The following is a 19,932-nucleotide window of genomic DNA, read 5'->3' as shown; positions in this document are numbered from 1 at the left end:
CATCTACTAGGTCTACTTGATCCAGAGGTGAGTTCAAGTCCGAAATATTTTTGTTAATTTTTGGTCTCATTGATCTGTCTAATACCGACAGTGGGGTGTTAAAATCTCCCACTGTTATTGCGTTGGAGTCTAAGTCTCTTTGTAGGTCTCTAAGAACTTGTTTTATGAATCTGGGTGCTTCTGTATTGGGTGCATATATATTTAGAATTATTAGCTCTTCTTGTTGAATTGCTCCCTTTACCATTACATAATGCCTTTCTTTGTCTTTTTTTGATATTTGTAGATTTAAAGGCTGTTATGTCAGAGGCTAGAATTGCCACCACTGCTTTTTTTTTTTTTTTTCTTTCCATTTGCTTGGTAAATGTTTCTAATCCCTTTATTTTGAGCCTGTGTATGTCTTTGTACCTGAGATGAGTCTCCTGAGTATAGCATGTCAATGAGTCTTGACTCTGTATCCAATTTGCCAGTCTGTGTCTTTTAACTGGGGCAGTTAGCCAATTTACATTTAAGGTTAGTATTGTTACGTGTGAATTTAATCCAGCAATGGCTTGCTGGATTTTCCTTGCTGTTTCAGAGCAAGCCTAGTGGTAATAAAATCCTCAGCATTTGCTTGTCTGGAAAGGATTTTATTTCTCTTTTGCTTACGAAGCTTAGTTTGGCTGTGTATGAAATTCTACGTTGAAAAATGTTTTCTTTAAGAATGTTGAATATTGGTCCCTAATCTCTTCTGGCTTGTGGAGTTTCTGGTGAAAAGACCGCTGTTAGTCTGATGGGCTTCCCTTTGTAGGTGACCTGGCCTTTCTCTCTGGCTGCCCTTAACAGTTTTTCCTTCAATTCAACCTTGGAGAAGGTGATTATTATGTGTCTTGGGGTTTATCTTCTTGTGGAGTATCTTAATGATGTTCTCTCTGTATTTCTTGAATTTGCACGTTGTCCTGTCTTGGTTGGTTGGGTAAGTTCTTCTGGATAATATCCTGAAGTGTGTTTTCCAGCTTGTTTCCATTCTCCCCTTCTCATTCTGGTACTCCAATCAGTTGTAGGTTCAGTCTTTTAATGAAGTCCCATATTTTTTTGGAAGCTTTGTTCATTTATTTTCATTTATTTTTCTTTAGTCTTGACTACATGCCTTATTTCAGCAAGGTGATCTTCAAACTCTGATATCCTTTCTTCCATTTGTTTGATTCGGCTCTTGATACTTGTGTATGCATCAACATTTTTTCACATTTGGTGAAATATATAAATGTATACGCTCAAGAAGTTTATACATATGTAACAAATCTGCACGTTGTGCACATGTACCCTAGAACTTAAAGTATAATTTAAAAAGTTAAAAAAGTTTGGCAAAATAAGGTAGGATAAATGTAAAGGAAACCTTACATTGTTACAAAATTATCAAATTGCTGAACACCAAAGATGAATAAAATAGTTTGCAATCAGCCAGAGTAAATCAACACATTGAGAAAATGAAGACAATTATTTGAATGACTGAAAATTTCTAATAAAAAACACGAAGATCAGAAAAGGGTGAAGCAGGATCTTTAAAATATTACAAGGAAAAATAAGAATAGCCACTTTCTACAGTTAGCAAAAATATTCTTAAAGAGGAGAAACAAAATCAGAACTTACTTTACATAAAATAAAATGTGTGACTAGCAGACCAATACTAAAAGAAATGTTACAAAGGCTTTCCTCAGGTTAAATGGAAATAATACCAAAGGTACACTTGAGTGTTCAGTAATGAATGAAGAACACTAAATATAACAAATATTGAAGAATCTAACAGAATCTTTTTTTTCCTTAAAGTCCTTTACAACAGGCAAATGGCTGTGTAAAGCAAACAATAAAATATTGTCTCAAGAAGGTTTCAATGTATGTAAATAAAATGAATATGATAACTGCAACAAAAAATGGGGAGTGTGTACCTATAAAGACCTATATGGTTGCAAGATTTCTATATTTTATATATAACTAGATTGTGAATGTTTAAATATGTAACTACAGCAACACACCCATTATTTTAAAAAGTATAAAGGCAAATTTATATTTTAAAATATAAAAAGATATACAAATAAAAAGCCGTATATATAAAATTACTATTTGGAAAGCAAACAGCACACTTCCAACAGGTCATTGATTGATCAAAGAGAAAATCAAAAGTGAAATGAGAAAAAATTCAATGATTTTAATATATCTATTCTTCTTAAATACAACTATTCTTTTTAAATTCAACTGTTAGTATGTCTATTCTTAAATATTTCTCATTTCTCTTAAAGTGAGAAAAATCTCAATATTGTTAATATGTCTATTCTGAACAAGTCAAAATTTTCACCAAATATTAGAGAAAATGCTAATGTAATTTTAAATTTCATATGAAAAATGAACAATCTAGGACAACAAAACAAATATGAAAAAATTTCTTTAAAAAGTTGGAGAATTTATAACCACCTTATTTCAACAATATAAACCCATAATCTGTATTGTGTTGTTAACACAAAGACCGGTATATCATGAGTGAAATAGAATAAAGAATGTAGAAATAGTTCCAAATACATAGTCAATTGATTTTTGACAAATATGTCAATTCAATAGGAAAGTAATAATCTTTTCAAATAAAGCAACTAAAAAATTGGATAGAAATATCCCAAAATACACACAGTCACAAACACAACAAAAAGTTTGACCTACTTCACAACAAATACAAAATTAATTCAAAATTAGTCATATGTGTAAATATAAGAGCTAACATTCAGAGTATACTTTCAGAGTAAAGGTCAGCAAACTATGATATATAGGCTAGCTGCCTACTTTTCTACATATTTATTCTAACATAATCATTTCCATTCATTTGGGCATTATTTATAATTGTTCTTATGTTATCCCAATCAATTTGAGTATTTGGAACAAAATTTATATGGCCTGTAGGCCTAATGCATTTACTAACTAGTCCTTTAACAAAATGCTTGACTATTCTTATATAAGAAGAAAGCATAAAAGAAAATCTGAATGATCTCAGCAAAAGAAAATATTTCTTAAATATACACAAAAAATACAATCTATAAAACATCAATTAATCAAATTTTTTTTTATTTTCAAAGGACAGTTTTATTTCTTATATTTGTATAAAAATAAAACTCAAACCATGTACTGGGATAAAATATATATAGCACATATATCTTTATATGTAATTATACCTAGAATATATAACTTCTATAATTTAATAAGTAGACAAAATGTTTTAAAATTGGCCAAGTTTATTTTTTTTAGAGTTTCACTCTGTTGCCCAGGCTGGAGTGCAGTGATATGATCTCGGCTCGCTGCAACTTCTGCTTCTCAGGTTCCAGTGATCCTCCCATCTCAGTCTCCTGAATAGCTGGGACTACAAGCATGTGCTTCTGTGCCCAGCTAAATTTTGTATTTTCTGTAGAGGTGGGGTTTTGCTATTGTATCCAGGCTGGTTTCAAACTCCTGAACTCAAGTGATCTGCTCACTTCGACCTCCCGAAGTGCTAGGATTACAGGCATGAGCCACTGTGCCCAGCCAAAGTTGCTAAGATTTTTAAATGGCATTTTGCAAAGACATTTACAAAGATAGAAAATAAGCACATGGAAATATATTTAACATTAATATTTGAGAAAATGAAATTGAAATCATGGTGAAATACCACTATTCATCCAATAGAATGGTTAAATTTTAGAGAATGGCCAAACAAGTTCTTCAGTTGATATGAAACAACTGCTGTTGGAAACATAATATAATTATTTTTGAAAACAGTATTCGTTTTTCAAAAAGTTAAATATGTATCTATCATATGGCCCAGCCATTACACTACTGAGCAAATACCAAAAGGAAATGAGAGTGTGTGTGCATGACTAGTCCATGAATTTTCACAGTAGATTTCGTTTTAGAAGCCACAATCTGGGAGGAAAAAACTACTCTTCAAGAGATAAGATTTAACAAACTATATACCATTCTATGCCATGTAATATTATTCGTCCTTAAATATAAATGAACTGATGATACATGCAACAACATGAATCAACTTTAACATAATTATGCTGAGTTTAAAATGTCAAATAATCAATCAATACTACTTAAACCAATTATACAAATTCTAGAAATATAAAACTAATAAATACAGAAAGGAGATCAAGAGCTCAGTCAATTATTGGGGCTGAGGGGTATAAAATGGGAGGGATAAATTACAAAGAGGCATGAATAAATAATTAATGATGTGAAATGTCCTTATTATCTAGAGTGTGATACTCATATGATTTTGTGTGTATATTCATATGACAAAAATAGTATATATTATTTATGTGTAGAATATTGCAGGCAATTATTTATCAGTAAAACTATTAAATCGTTGTTTTTTTTTTTTTTTCTCAGTGAGGCCTTCTTATGTCATAATATATACAATTTCACTTAACTTCTTAACTTTTCTATTTCCCCTTCTTTATTTTATTTTTTACTTTAACTTTTTTCACTGCATAAAACATCCAATTATTTCAACTTACTTGTAAGTGGTATACATTTGTATCTGTTTTGTTTACTATTTTATCTTCACTGACTAGAAAATACCTCACACGAAGTAAATGCATACTAAATATTTGTTGATGAATACATTATTGAAAGACTGAGAATGGCAATTTGGTAGTATTAGCTAATTATATGTCTCAGTGGGGTCAAGGAGTAGTTAGCATTGAGTTACTAGAAGAAGTGAGAAGAAAAGTGAAGAGGTAGTGGCCACAGAGATAGATATTTCAAATAAATTATCTGAAGGGTTATATTTACTGGCAATGGTAATGTCTGAATTAGGACCATAGGGGTGAATTACTAGGAAGCATGCAGAAAGGAACAGTTGAAACAAAATAGATCAAGAAATTAAGAGGTCAGAATTTTGAAAATCTCATCTTTATTTCAATTTATGTCAGATTTAAGAGCAAAGAATGATATTTTCCTTATTACATATAAAGGCATTCTCTGAAGTTATAGTAATACAAATATTTTGGTATTGTTTAAGAACACATGTGACATATGTCATGAAATTAAAATAGAAGACTCAGAGATATATGAATATATAAGGACTTGATGTTTGGTACATTTAGAATGCCTAATGAATGGGGAAGAGGTGAAATGTGTTTTGTGCAATACTTGGAAAAATTACTCACAGAATGTGAAACAAAATACAGTTAACCTTGATAAACTTTCAGCTTCTGCTCAGGTTGCAGGAAGTTTAAAATGGTATAGCTTCCACATTTACAACAAAATAAGCCAGATAATGCACAAAACACAAAGGTTATTTAAAAAAAATCCCATTAGAAAGCTAAGATTCCTATAAAACTAAGAAACCTGAAAAAATAGATCTCTTCAAAGGAGAGATGACGTGAGTATTGCCTGGGGCAGATGTCAAACACCATAAATTATGGAGGTCAGTAAGAAGAATGAAGCTAAAATTTGCAGTGAATTTCTAAAAGCTAAACTGGTCTGGTATTCCTGGAATTCACAGACACAAGAGAAATTTATTCCCATTTGTAGTATTTTCTTCATGAATCTCACCAGGCTTTCTTTCACAAGATAGAGTAGAAGTTGGGTTGAAGTCCTAAGAAAGATCTCTCTCATGGAGTAGTCCTGGGGAAGCAGATCAGCAGCTATATGAGAAAAGGCATGAAGATCCATTTGGACTCTTGTCTCCCATAATTCCTATGAAACAAAAGATTTAAGCTATTTGGGAAAGGGCAACAAACTCCTCACCCATCGGGCACAAATGAAGACTCAGTAGGGTGTGGGAAGGCTCTTGTCCCAGAACGTCAGAAGTCTACAGCAAGAGGTGGAGGGGAAAAGCAAGAGACTGAAGGTAAAACAGGAGGAATATGTCCTCTTCCTCCACTCTATACCAACTCCAGGCTACCACAGAGTAAAATAACAAGTAACAGCAATCTATTCTTGGGGAAGTTAGAAAGGAGAAAAATATTCTTTAAGGAAGAATGGCAAAGAAAAGACTCTGAAGCTGAGGTTGGATCAAACATTAAGAACAATTCACTTGTGAATTAGCCCCTATACACATGACAAGATAACTCTAGAAACATTTAAAGTCCGTAGTGCTGTGAAGGTTGTAATAGCAACAAGAAAATCTAAATGCTGCTCAAACCCGAACTCAGTTGGCTCAGCCCTCAGACTGGCAATAATTAAAAAGGCAGATAAAGCCAACAAGTGGGATATGACAGCACAGAAATTTATATGCATACTTGTAAACATACAGACTTTTGCAACCATGTTAAACTTATGAGAAAAATTCTCCCCGATGTCCTTTAAAAAAAAGTTCATTGATTGTGGTAACAGGCAGTTAGGGAAAACTGTTTCCAGCAGTAGGGAAATTGATAAAAACAAAAAGTAGATAGATTTACCTTATGAAATAATATTCACTTGTTAAAAGCAATGTATAAGAAGATTATACAATTGATGTTTAAATCTTAAAAGTATAGTACTATGAGGTAAAGAAAAAATATATCTATAGCACAATATAATTTTAGAATAAAAATGCATGCACCTAAAACAAATTAAAAATAAATCTTATATATTAACATTTAACAAGGGCATGTATCAGTAAAAGGATATAGATTATCATGGAGAAGTTTGGAAACAGGGTTTAAAGAAAAAAGCAAAAAAAAAGTATACAAATAAAATAGAAGTGGGACTTTATGAGAGTTGATGTCAACTCACTGCTAAGAATACAAAAGAATAATTAAAGCAAATGTTTGCTCCTGAGCTCAAGAATCAAGTAAACAAAATAAAATATGTAGTAGCCACTAAATATAGGGCTCTTTCTTGTTTAATTATAGAAAAATATTTAAATGCACATAGGACATCTTTTTATGGATTGAAAAAGAGATATCTATCATCTACTGTTTACAAAACATTTTCACCTTAATTAATTGATGACAAATCTCTTTTTTTTCTTAAATTATACTTTATGTTCTAGGGTACATGTGCACAATGTGCAGGTTTGTTACATATGTATACATGTGCCATGTTGGTGTGCTGTACCCATTAACTCATAATTTACATTAGATATATCTCCTAATGCTATCCCTCCCCTATCTCTATCCCACAACAGGCCCTGGTGTGTGATGTCCCCCTTCCTGTGTCCAAGTGTTCCCATTGTTTAATTCCCACCTATGAGTGAGAACATGTGGTGTTTGGTTTTCTGTTCTTGCGATAGTTTGCTGAGAATGGTGGTTTCCAGCTGCATCCATGTCCCTACAAAGGACATGAACTCATCCTTTTTTATGGCTGCATAGTATTCCATGGTGTATATGTGCCACATTTTCTTAATCCAGTCTGTCACTGATGGACATTTGGGTTGGTTCCAAGTCTTTGCTATTGTGAATAGTGCCACAATAAACATACTTGTGCATGTGTCTTTATAGCAACATGATTTATAATCCTTTCGTATATATCCAGTAATAGGTTGGTTGGATAAAATGGTATTTCTAGTCCTAGATCCTTGAGGAATCACCACACTGTCTTCCACAATGGTTGAACTAGTTTACAGTCCCGCCAGTGGTGTAAAAGTGTTCCTATTTCTTCACATCCTCTGCAGCACCTGTGGTTTACTGACTTTTTAAAGATCGCCATTCTAAATGGTGTGAGATGGTACCTCACTGTGGTTTTGATTTGCATTACTCTGATGGCTAGTGATCATGAGCATTTTTTCATGTGTCTGTTGGCTGCATAAATGTCTTCTTTTGAGAAATGTCTGTTCATATCCTTTGCCCACTTTTTGATGGGATTGTTTGATTTTTTCTTGTAAGTTTGTTTGAGTTCTTTGTAGATTCTGGATATTAGCCCTTTGTCAGATGAGAGTAGATTGCAAAAATTTTCTCCCGTACTGTAGGTTGCCTTTTCATTCTGATGGTAGTTTCTTTTGCTGTGCAGAAGCTCTTTAGTTAATTAGATCTCATTTGTCAATTTTGGCTTTCGTTGCATTTGCTTTTGGTGTTTTAGACATGAAGTCCTTGCCCATGCCTAGGTCCTGAATGGTATTGCCTAGGTTTTCTTCTAGGATTTTTTATGGTTTTAGGTCTAACATTTAAGTTCTGAATCCATCTTGAATTAATTTTTGTATAAGGTGTAAGGAAGGGATCCAGTTTCAGCTTCCTACTTATGGCTAGCCAGTTTTCCCAGTACCATTTATTACATAGGAAATCCTTTCCCCGTTTCTTTTCTTTGTCAGGTCTGTCAAAGATCAGATGGTTGTAGATGTGTGATATTATTTCTGAGGGCTCTGTTCTGTTCCATTGGTCTATATCTCTGTTTTGGTACCAGTACCATGCTGTTTTGGTTACTCTAGCCTTGTAGTATAGCTTGAAGTCAGGTAGCGTGATGCCTCTAGCTTTGTTCTTTTGGCTTAGAAATAAAGGGTATTCAATTAGACAAAGAGGAAGTCAAATTGTCCCTGTTTACAGATGACATGATTGTGTATTTAGAAACCCCCATCTTCTCAGCCCAAAATCTCCTTAAGCTGATAAGCAACTTCAGCAAAGTCTCAGGATACAAAATCAATGTGAAAAAATCACAAGCATTCTTACACACCAATAACAGATAAACAGAGAGCCAAATCATGAGTGAACTCCCGTTCACAATTGCTTTAAAGGGAATAAAATACCTAGGAATCCAACTTACAAGGGATGTGAAGTACCTCTTTAAGGAGAGCTACAAACCACTACTCAATGAAACAAAAGAGAACACAAACAATTGGAAGAACAATCCATGCTCATGGTTAGGAAGACTCAATATTGTGAAAATGGCCATACTGCCCAAGGTAATTTATAGATTCGATGCCATCCCCATTAAGCTACTAATGACTTTCTTCACAGAATTGGAAAAAACTATTTTAAAGTTCATATGGAACCAAAAAAGAGTCCGGATTGCCAAGACAAATCTCTTTTTATTTATTCACCTCTAAAGAAACTTAAAGAGATGGTATTTCTAAATTCTGATACAAATTCAACTTTTGTAAGGTTTACATTCACAAAATGTATATGAGACAACAGAAATAGTGTTTTTACATCTCATGTTTTCCTGACTCTAGACTCAAGGAAATGAATTACTATCTTCTAATATTATTGAAATCAGTAAAGTGATAATTCTGATGAATGTCACAATAAAAGTTTAAACAATACAAATGAAATTCACGAAAAGTTCTTATTTTAGAGACACTCATAGAGTATTTCATAAAGTCTGCCAGCTTTCTGGTAGGTACAAAATATTGACATTTAAGACTCAATTTTCATTCAGATACCAGTTTTCAAAAGCATGTTGTATACCAAATTAAAAGTCATGTTTAGAATCGTTATCCAAATATTATTCAGAGAGAAAGATATGGACTGTGACTGTCTGGATATGTCAAATAAAGCTTCAAAATATTTAACTCAAATATTTGTTGAAGAAAAACATGACTCTTTCAGCCAGTTACTGAGTTCTGAGTGTCATCCCCTCATCCAAATGTTTATGTTATCCTACAAGGTTAATTCCCTGTCTTTGCTTCTGCAGTAATTCTCAAAAAGCAATTTATGGCTATATCTAGAATGACTAATTTTGATAAAACATATATATATTATTTGCCTTAAAATAGAACAGGTGAATTTCAATGGTTATAAATAAAATGATACATACTTAATAATATATATTTAAGATGACTTTCCGTATTTCTTATATTTCATAGCAAGATAAACAATTTGAAAGTGAGTTGGAGAAAGAGGACCTATATAAAGTCAGTGTGCCAGATTGAAAATAACCTATTAATCCCTTTAAAACTATGCCCATTTAACAAATGAATGGTAAGGTACATGTTGTATAACAGTATTAAACAATATGCCATATGGTTGATGATTTAAAATTTAATATGTTTATGGAAGTCATCAAGACAATAACAAGTGGCATTGGTGACAATATATTTCAAAAAGTTTACAGTTCTGCTGTCCAACATGGTAACCAATAGTCACACACACTAATTTAAATTTAAGTAAGTAAACTTAATAAAATTTAAAAGTCAGTTCCTCAGTTATGCTAGCTGCATTTCAAATACTCAGTAGCCTTATGTGACTAATGGCTACCATATCAGACAGTGGAGTATTAGCACATTTCAACCATCACAGAAAGACCTATTGAACAACATGAGCAATAAAGAATACATTACATTAGTTGTTTGCTAAAATGAGATAGAAAAACCCACTCATTTAAAGGGCATCTGTCATGCTGATAACAAATTTACTATAAAGAGAAACAGATATACATTATATTATATAAATCTATAAGGCACTAACAAGTAAAGCTGCTTATAACATAAGAAGTTTTTAAAAAATAATTTTATTAAAAATGCCGTTATCAAAGACTGTACACCTTGATGAAAGTTTTAACGTTGTCTAATATGCTTTACAATCAGTTTACCTCATTAATGTATTAGCAATAATAATAAATAGAATATGAAACAACACCAGCTGAAACAAGCCTGATAAGAGATCAAAATAAAGGGTTATTATTAGTAGGTCACACTTGCTGATGTCCTACTGAATATAAAATCGCTCTATTAAAGATCAAACGTAGCTTCTATTTTGGAATTCTAAAATGAAATGTTAATATCTGAAAATTATTTTAAAAATGCAAATTTCTTCCTAGGAGATCAATTGTTATTGTTATTTGGTCTTCTGAAGACCAAATTTTGTATTCTACAACATATGTTTGCATTTGGAGCTTAGTTTTCAGGTCTAACAGAATAAATCGATGTAGATGTTTGGGTTTGGACTCTGGCTGTATCTGTGCTTGAGATGCAACTTAAGAGAGCTGGTTTGAGAGCTATACATAAGACATTTTTATTGATCAAGAAAGAAGTTCATATACCTCAGCTATGATAATTATAGTGTTAAAATTACTAAAGATTCAAGCATTCGATGTCATCTTAGTGGTTTATTCCAGAGATAAATTCTATCCAATATTCTTAATTAAGAGTAGATAGCTACTTAATGAAAAAAACAAATAACCAATAAATAGTGATATAATATTTGAAGACAAACTCTATGCTATCCCACATTCAGGCAACAGTCTCACAAGTGAAACAAACTAAAAAGTATATGAACAATTCAGCCATACTCTCACTGACATTAAGAAAGTAAATTTACAGCGAGCTGCCAACTAAGAGATCATATTTAATTTATAAGTGAAAATCATAAATATTTTATTAAAACAATAAAATATTGTATTTATATATTCATATGGAAAATTGAATGTACATGAAAGACATAAAAAATAAATTTTTTTGTGTGTACATGAAAAAAATACCTTTCATGTAGCATACCACATGTATCTGCATTCTGACACTATGAAAGAAAGGAGTTATGCAGTGAAAAGTTGGTGGGTATGCATGTATGATATTTCCAGTATCATTTTCTTCTCTTCTCTCACCTCTCACTAGTACCATGACCAATATACTTCATGATGAGTAGCCAGCTACCTCATGAAGAAAAGTAAATAACTAAAAAAAAAAAAACCAATAATTCAATAAATACATTGACAAACATGTTGTATAAAATCTTAGCAGGTAAAAATATCACCTAAATGAAGACTAATCTCCCGATTGCTAAAGTGGAAAAATTAATATCTTAAAACCAGAAATACCCTTAGGGTTCTAGATATTTCTCAGCCTGTCTCCAGTAGATTTACACTACTCCACACTGTACAAAGTTTGTTTTTAAAAATACAATAAATTATGGGATGTTTAAAAATTCTCAGTAAACATTTGGAGTAAAACATTTTAAAATGTATTTATCAGCATTTTAATTCATAACATTTTTGAACAACACATTTAGGAAAATACATTTTTAGCTTAAATTATTTAATTTATAAATGAGGGTTTGGAATTATAAAGGTTAGGATTATTGAACTTCTTAAAGTACTACAAAATCTGTTAACAAAGCAAAGTTTTAAGACTGAATCCCACCTGATCAGTGTTTCAGAAAAGGTTAAGTTATGAGGTAAGATTATTTATAGAGCTTTGGGTTCTGAGCTCATGTAATTTGCAATGGGCCTTTCCAGGATTAAAAATCTGGCTGAAGGCCGGGCGCGGTGGCTCAAGCCTGTAATCCCAGCACTTTGGGAGGCCGAGACGGGCGGATCACGAGGTCAGGAGATCGAGACCATCCTGGCTAACCCGGTGAAACTCCGTCTCTACTAAAAAAATACAAAAAAAAAAACTAGCCGGGCGAGGTGGCGGGTGCCTGTAGTCCCAGCTACTCGGGAGGCTGAGGCAGGAGAATGGCGTGAACCCAGGAGGCAGAGCTTGCAGTGAGCTGAGATCCGGCCACTGCACTCCAGCCCGGGCGACAGACTCCGTCTCAAAAAAAAAAAAAAAAAAAAAAAAAATCTGGCTGAAATTAGGCAAAATTTGTGACATAGTATTTTTAGGATTAGAGGACTGAGGACCTTGACATGCATTAAGAAGTAAATCTTTATTTTACACATGAACTGCATGCTGCCATGACCAAAATACTAATTTCATTAACTTGACTTCTAGGGATTTCCTCAAGCACACATTAAAATAATTTATTGTTTTATAGTCCTAACTCTCCATCAAAATTTACCTGGAACAAACTAAGTAATATTGACGTACGTGGTCCACATCATATCTAAGTTGTAGTGACAGGGTTGGTTTTCATTCTCACAACCTTTTTATATTCATTATTTAGTGTGAGTTGGAAGGTAGAGCATTACCAACTGGTGAAATGATAATTTCAGATCTGCTGCACTCTTTGCATATTCATGACTGTAGAGTGGCAGTTATTTGAACCATTACACATGTTGGGTTTATCTTTTAGATGAATGATCATTTGTTGCATCATTTGATGGGAGTGTCTGAATAACAGAGTTTAGGACTCTAAAGATCACACATTTGAATACTACAACCAAGATAAATATGAAGAAATGATTTATGTTCAAAGTTTGTAGTCCACTTCTAAACTAGAAGCCAATAGTGCACAAACTGAACCAAAAAAAGCAATCCTTGGTTCTCAGGGATTGAGAACTCAATACTAGTACTCAATACTAATACTCTCAGATATGAGAGTATGAGCAAAATTTAATAATTTCTTAAGTTTTTCCTTTGTTCCATGGACTTTGATAATAATATTAAAAACCTCAGAGGGTTCACTAGAGGTTTGAGTACACAATTCTTCTAAAATAAAATATGTATCTTTCAAAAACACAATATCATATCTATGTCTGCTCTTCCCTTTATTTTATTTTATTTATTTATTTATTTATTATTATTATTATTATTTTTAGTGAGAAGTCATAATACCCAATAACATTTTCTAGCCCTGGTCAATCTCTAAACGATTGCATGCACAATTTTTCCCATTTCTCATGTCTTTTTTTACAGCATAATATGAAGAGATTTGAAAACATAACAAATAATTCATTTTGAGTTAAAGTTTGGGATTTCAGAACTCAGTTTTCCTTCTTGATTGAAGTTATTGAGCAATCCTTATTTTCTTTTCTTTTTCTTGTTTGTATTTTTATGTTGGTAAAAAAGTTGAACAAAAATGAACTGTGTATGACATTAAGGGATATTTTTGAGACTTGTGGCAGTTTACAAAGACAGTAAGTTCATATTTAATTTTCTTTTAGTGACCAATAGGCTTTTGTGCCATACATTTAATAGCATATTTTCAGAGACGATCCAATAACTTGTTTCCAGGCAAAATTTCTCGACTCAGCTAGGTATATTTTACTGTATAATGGTAACATTCTGAGACAGGAGCATAATTAGATAGGCAGAATATAAAAAGAAAATAAAGAATTAGGAAAAAATGAATCAAGAAAATCGCATGCATAGTAAAACTTCTGTGATTATTATCAAATACATGTTGTCATTATCTGCTTGCTTCTTGAACCTTTCCTGTATGAAAGTTTGGTTACAGAAGGTGTCTCTTACAAATGTTCTCTGGGTATTGATTCATTGTTGTTCCCTTCATAGATGTGACATGCAAAAGATTTTAGCATTTTGGTTGCTTTTTTTTTTTTTTTTTTGCTATATTACTTCTTTAAAAAATCAGTAGAGTACATTACTTGTAAGACTATTTTTAGAATAATTAACTGGTTCCAAAGGGAGAGTCTTGGCACTCAGGAAAAAAAAAAAAGTGTCCAAATCACTGCTGTTTGACTTAATGTTTAGATTTTTGATTTGTAATAATAATAATAAAAAAATAACTGAAGCCAATGGTTGGATTCTAATACCAAAGAGAGACTAAATCACAAAAGAAAAATTTAAGAATAGAGACATTGTTAATATCAAGGCTGAGATTTTTAAAAATGCTAACGATCTGGAACTTTATTCCAGAAAGGAGAAAATACAATAGCTAGATAACAGCATGCCAATTAAAATATAAAATTTGTGCCTACAGTTAGATGCTCATGTCATGCAATTATTTTGATTCAAAAGTATTGGGGGAAGCCTTGTCTCTTTCTGGGCCAGTTACCTATTTATTGCCTCTCAGTTCCAGATTCATCTTTCATTCACTGCTATGCAAAAATGTGATCTGGGTCCTTTAACTATGTTTTCTTTACCAGCTGGCATGATGTTAACTTTTGTCGTGGAGGTTACCTTAGTAACCTCTGCCTTTTTCTGGAACTCTAAGGATTTACAGTAAGTTCTAGAGGGCAGATTTTCAGAAGTCCAGTCAGTGAGCACCCCAACAATTTGTCTGCCATTCTGTGAGCCACTACCTTGCCCTCTCCAACAGTTTGTGGATCTTGACTTTGTACTATATTCTTTGTAGTTTTTTTTTTTTTTATCATCAGCCAACATCACATTACTCCAATCCCTTGCTATAGTTAATAACTTTTCTTATTGACCTTTTCCTGTTTGAATTACTATGTGGTTTTCTTTCTGTTGACTACACTGTGACTGATACACCAACCAAAGCCATCTATTTCTGGAGGATTATTAAGACTCGTTGTGTTTTACATTTCCTGATATAGTGGCAGTCCATGTCCTATATCTTTTAAACTAGAACACATTTAGCCATGGATCAATACACTGGAGATTAACTGCTCCTTTAATGTTCAAAAGTACTTAACTGGGTCTTTTCAAAATTGTTCTAAGGCATTTCTCTTTCTGGTATATTTTCATAAGACAGTTTTTAATATTAGATCATTTAGAGCCTGTTGCAAGAATGTAAAGAAAGGAAGTTTTTACCTATTATTAAAATTGGATATATTGCATAAATCATATGAATAATTTGTGATGTATTGATGAGATAAGCTAGAGTTCAAAATCAGGAGTGCCATATTCAACCTCATGGAGGCAAACTTGCTAATGAAAGGCATGAGACCTACAAGGTATGGGCATCGTGAACAGGAGGGCCAGAGGTGACACTGTTGATCAAGGAAGTTCAAGAATGCCAAATGTATTTGCTAATGCAGTTTTAAAATGTCATTGATTGTCTTTGCTTTTACTAAGTACTAAGGATGAGAGAAGCAGTAAAATTTCTTAGTAAGTGGTAAGACTTTTCAAATTCATCTGTTAGGAATCCAAGTAAAGTGAAAGTCTCTATCACTGGAGAGACAAGTTGGAATTCCTCAGCCTGGGACACAAAATCAAATGGAAAATTATGCTACAATCAGTTATAGTTCTTTGGGAGTTGAAAGCTTTAATTCCTCAAAAACAAGCCAGGAAAAAATGCAAACATTTTGAGAAAACCTGTAGCAGGTGAGTAATTTCTTGAAATCTATTTGAAGATTTTTTTTTTGAAATATTGGACAATGAGGCTTGGATTATTGGTATGTTCCATTTTGACCCTTTTTTCCAGAATGACGCTTGTGATAAATAAGGAGTGCACTAGAAAAAGATAGACAGTAAGATTAGCAAAATCTCTTCACCAATATTGATGAGGCATAATAGCAAATATTTTGAAAGATTCTACCTGAAGTCTCTGTCACCTCAAGCAACTCTTATGAATGTACTAGAAATAAGCTTCAAGCAAATTTCTTTCCAGTACATTTTGCAAATTCCAGGGCTGATCAGTGACATTCTATAATAGTATCTTTTCACAAATCCAGTGAATCGACTCTTTGGAGTATTACAGAGCTCATGATCTTAGAGAGGGATCCTTTTTTGACATAATATTCAGCTAACACATTTCAAGATCTTCCGTGTTATTTCTTCCATATGTAATTCTATCGTTAGGTAATCCTTAAAAGTTTTATTTTAATTGTAGACTACTTTGATGGGTAAAAAAATGTACTGTCTCCACAATGTATTGTATTCTGCAGTCATATTCCAAAATATAACTGACAGCAAGTATAGATTAAATCTTATACATTTCAAAAATTAAGCAATATCTGGTAATTGCAATATGTTCTGATATCTGAGCTGATTTTACTTTTAGTAAAATAGCTCACTTTAATGTTACGAGAGATCTTATTTTGCCTATTATTTACTTATTTCAGTCTTAAGTTATAATCTACCAACAAACAAGGAATGTTTAAATTTTTAAACATAGAGTTCCGATAAATTGTTTAAAACTGTGTTTAGTTCACAACAGAAAGGATAAAAAGTCATGGATTTCCCCTTCTTTAAGTAGTAAAAGAACAACAGGATGTAATTCATAGCAATGAATAAAAATGTTTCAGAGGCAAACATGAAATTTCATAAGAGGTGAGCCTACTTGCTAATAAACATTTCCTATTTTCAATAATTAACAATAATTGAAAGCATGAAATACCATCAAATATAAGGCACATTTTAAATTCAACGTTGAAAAATCTCGTTGTTTATTTGATGTCGCTATTGCTCATAGAAAATATGGGTAGATATCTGCCACTGGGTTTCTGAAATACCTTTAGTAAGAAATTGGTCGAGATCATTCAAATAAGATTGAGTCTAACCTCCAAGGTCTTGCCCAGAGCACTCATATACAAATATGTATTATGGGTTTACGATAACTAAGAAGATGCAGAGTAGAAATAAAAACTTGAATTAAATCGCACAGTTCCTGTTTCTGTTTAGAGTCCCAGGGAAATTTCAGTTAGGAGGTTTCATAAAAATTGGAATTCCATTGCCTAGAATACAAACTGATACTCTTAATAACTTTTTGTTTTTATATTGCTTTATTGAACAATAAGTGATTTACAGTAAACTTCACTTCTGTGGAGTGTACAATTTGTTGAGTTTGAATGTGTATATATTCATGAAAAAAATTTTTAATGAAGATAATAAAGATATCCATCACCTACAATCCTTTCCTCAAGTCCCTGTATAAATCAAACCCTTATTTTCCCTGTCCCCTTCCATACTCTCCACCAAGGTTGAAGACAACTCCTAATATTCTTTTTTGTCAATATTTATCAATAATAAATGTACAGTCTTTTATATAGAGAGAATCATATAGTAGATACTCCATTTTATTTTCTTTGTTTTTCTATGACTTAGCATAATAATTTTGAGATTCATCCTTGAAGTTATGTCTGTTGATAGCTTGTTTTCTTTCATAGCTGAGTGGTATTCTGTTTAATCCATTAACTCTGAAAGGTACAATCTGTTAATCTATTACCATGACAGAGATATGGAAAATTAGTTCTTTACTTAAAAGTTCCCGAATTCGCAATTTCTAACACTACCAGAGAGGGGAAAAAAACAAAGCTGCAACCTGCAGTTTTTTTCAGTCAGTGGAACCTACTGGAGATATGTAAGGAAAATGGTCATCTTTTAGAGGCTGACTTATGATTTCTATGAATTATTTTTTTACTTGCCACATTGTACAGTTTAAGATTTCTCATTATTTCAAATATTGCCATTTCAACTAGTTGGTATTCTGCATGAAAATTTTCAACCTGGATCTGATTTCTATGGAGGCCTTTCAATATGAATGCCTTCTTGGAAATTATCCTGTTTCAACTGTCTTAAAGATGGTCAATGAGAAATGTGAGCATATTCAATTATGTGAGTACATTAAGTAGTAGGTTTAGTGTGAGTCATAAAGAAGCTGGATTTTTCATAGTCACAGACTTTTTGTTTCCTTTCAGATTACTAATATTAATTAAAATCAATACTTGAAAATGAATCAAAACTTACAAAAGTAATCTAGTTTAATCTTATTAGGTAAAGATTTCATTTATCAAGAAAACTGTATAAACTCAGTAGGAACACTTCAATTTATAAATATTTTCCAGTCAATTGAAATATTAGGTCTTAGATGGGGACTTTCTGTTTTTAAAAACATAAATTTTATTGTGTATATTTGAGGTTTGCAACGTGATGTTTTGGAATATATAGAGATAATAAAATGATTATTATATTGAAAAAATTAACATCTCTCATCATATAATTAATTTTTCATAACAAGAACAGCTAAAATCTACTTATTTAACAAAAATCTCAAATACAAGTTTCATTAAATATAGTCCTCGTGTTGTATATTAGATCTCTGGACTTGTTCATCCTATATATCTGTTACTTGGTGTTTTCTGATACACATCTCCATTTCTTCCTTCCAGGTCCTGTCCCTTCCCCTGACAACCACAGTTTCATTCTCTATTTCTTTATATATGAACATGAAAAATAAATTCTACATATAAATGAGATCATGTTTGTTTGTTTTCTGTGCCTGATTTATTAACACTTAGGTTGTTTCTATAACGTGGCTATTGTGAATAACGAATATTTTGAATAGACTGTAATCTACTGGAAGTATTCACAGTTTTTGATAAATCATGTCCAAATGACCTATTTGTTTTCACAAAATTATAACTTTTCTGGAAGCTTTGTCTCTTCAAGATAAAAGAATAGCAATATTGATTGAGTCAGTCTTATTACCAATATTCTTCCTGAATATAGATGCAAAAATTCCTATAGAAATAGACAAGCTTGGTTTTTGTTTTCCACTATGTCGTTTAATGAATTTGGAAGTTGTCACTTTTGTCTACCTGATGAGAAAAAGGTGAACAAACTAAAAATCAAATTTTTTTTTAGATCCATTAGAGAATTGAGGTATGAAGGAAACCATTCCCTTGAAAACTAGTGTCAGCCAGATGCAGAAAATCACAGCTTATCAGGAGCAGAAACAGCAGAAACCAGAAAAAAATAGGAACACTTAATCCACTAATTGCTGTAAGTGGACACACTTTAGTTAAAAACTGCTGAAAGCCCTGTCTCAGAAGAGGTGAGGAGGAAATACTTTTGTGAGTTTTATCCCCAAGAGCTTCACCAGGTATCCACAATGAAGAATGGAGGAAAATATTCTCTACCTTTGGGTAGTAGGAGTTATTTCCACCTTGGAAACAATAAGTACTCCCAGAATGTTTGTTATCCTTACCAAATACTTTCTGTTAACAAAAATTACTTTATGAGAGTCTTATCGGGCCTAGAAGGAGAATCATTAGACAACTGGAGCCTCTTATAGCATTCCTATCTCACATCATCCGAAGACCACGGCTCAGGGATTCTGGCACACTTACAGAGAAAGAAGAGAGGGAGAGCGAGAGAGTGATTTAATCTTAAGACGAATACTTCTTCTCCCTAATACCTAATAGCATATCAACAGCGTTCCTGTATAAGAGTGGATTATAACTGAGAGAACTACAAGACACATAATTTACATAATGAGTTTCTAGGGAAGCCCAAAGACAATAGAAGGAACAAAAACAAGTGAGCCGAAGGAAATAAAAACTATTGATACCTACAGCTACATACGACTACAGCAAAGATTAAATGAAGCCTGCCTTTTAGCCCGATCAAGGCCTGTTTGTCTCTATTCCTACCACATGGTACACTGTGCCTGGCTTTCAAAAAATTGCAAGAGGCCGGGCACAGTGGCTCATGCCTGTAATCCCAGCACTTTGGGAGGCCGAGGCGGACGGATCATGAAGTCAGGAGTTGGA

The 19,932-nt window shown here is 32.7% G+C and overlaps 1 long non-coding RNA gene across 1 annotated transcript; it reads left to right on the top strand.

The window, feature by feature from the left end:
- The first annotated feature begins 14,688 nt into the window (after window positions 1–14,688).
- LOC117076866 lies at window positions 14,689–18,608 on the top strand. Its single transcript, XR_004434504.1, has 3 exons — window positions 14,689–14,766; window positions 15,582–15,763; window positions 18,550–18,608. It is a non-coding gene; the product is annotated as an uncharacterized LOC117076866 (long non-coding RNA).
- Window positions 18,609–19,932: the final 1,324 nt, after the last annotated feature.

Source organism: Trachypithecus francoisi, unplaced genomic scaffold (assembly GCF_009764315.1).
Source record: "Trachypithecus francoisi isolate TF-2019V2 unplaced genomic scaffold, Tfra_2.0 Lachesis_group5, whole genome shotgun sequence".
In the NCBI taxonomy this organism is placed as follows: domain Eukaryota; kingdom Metazoa; phylum Chordata; class Mammalia; order Primates; family Cercopithecidae; genus Trachypithecus; species Trachypithecus francoisi.
The sequence above is the reverse complement of the archived record's forward strand: the minus strand, read 5'-3'. Positions and strand labels throughout refer to the sequence as shown.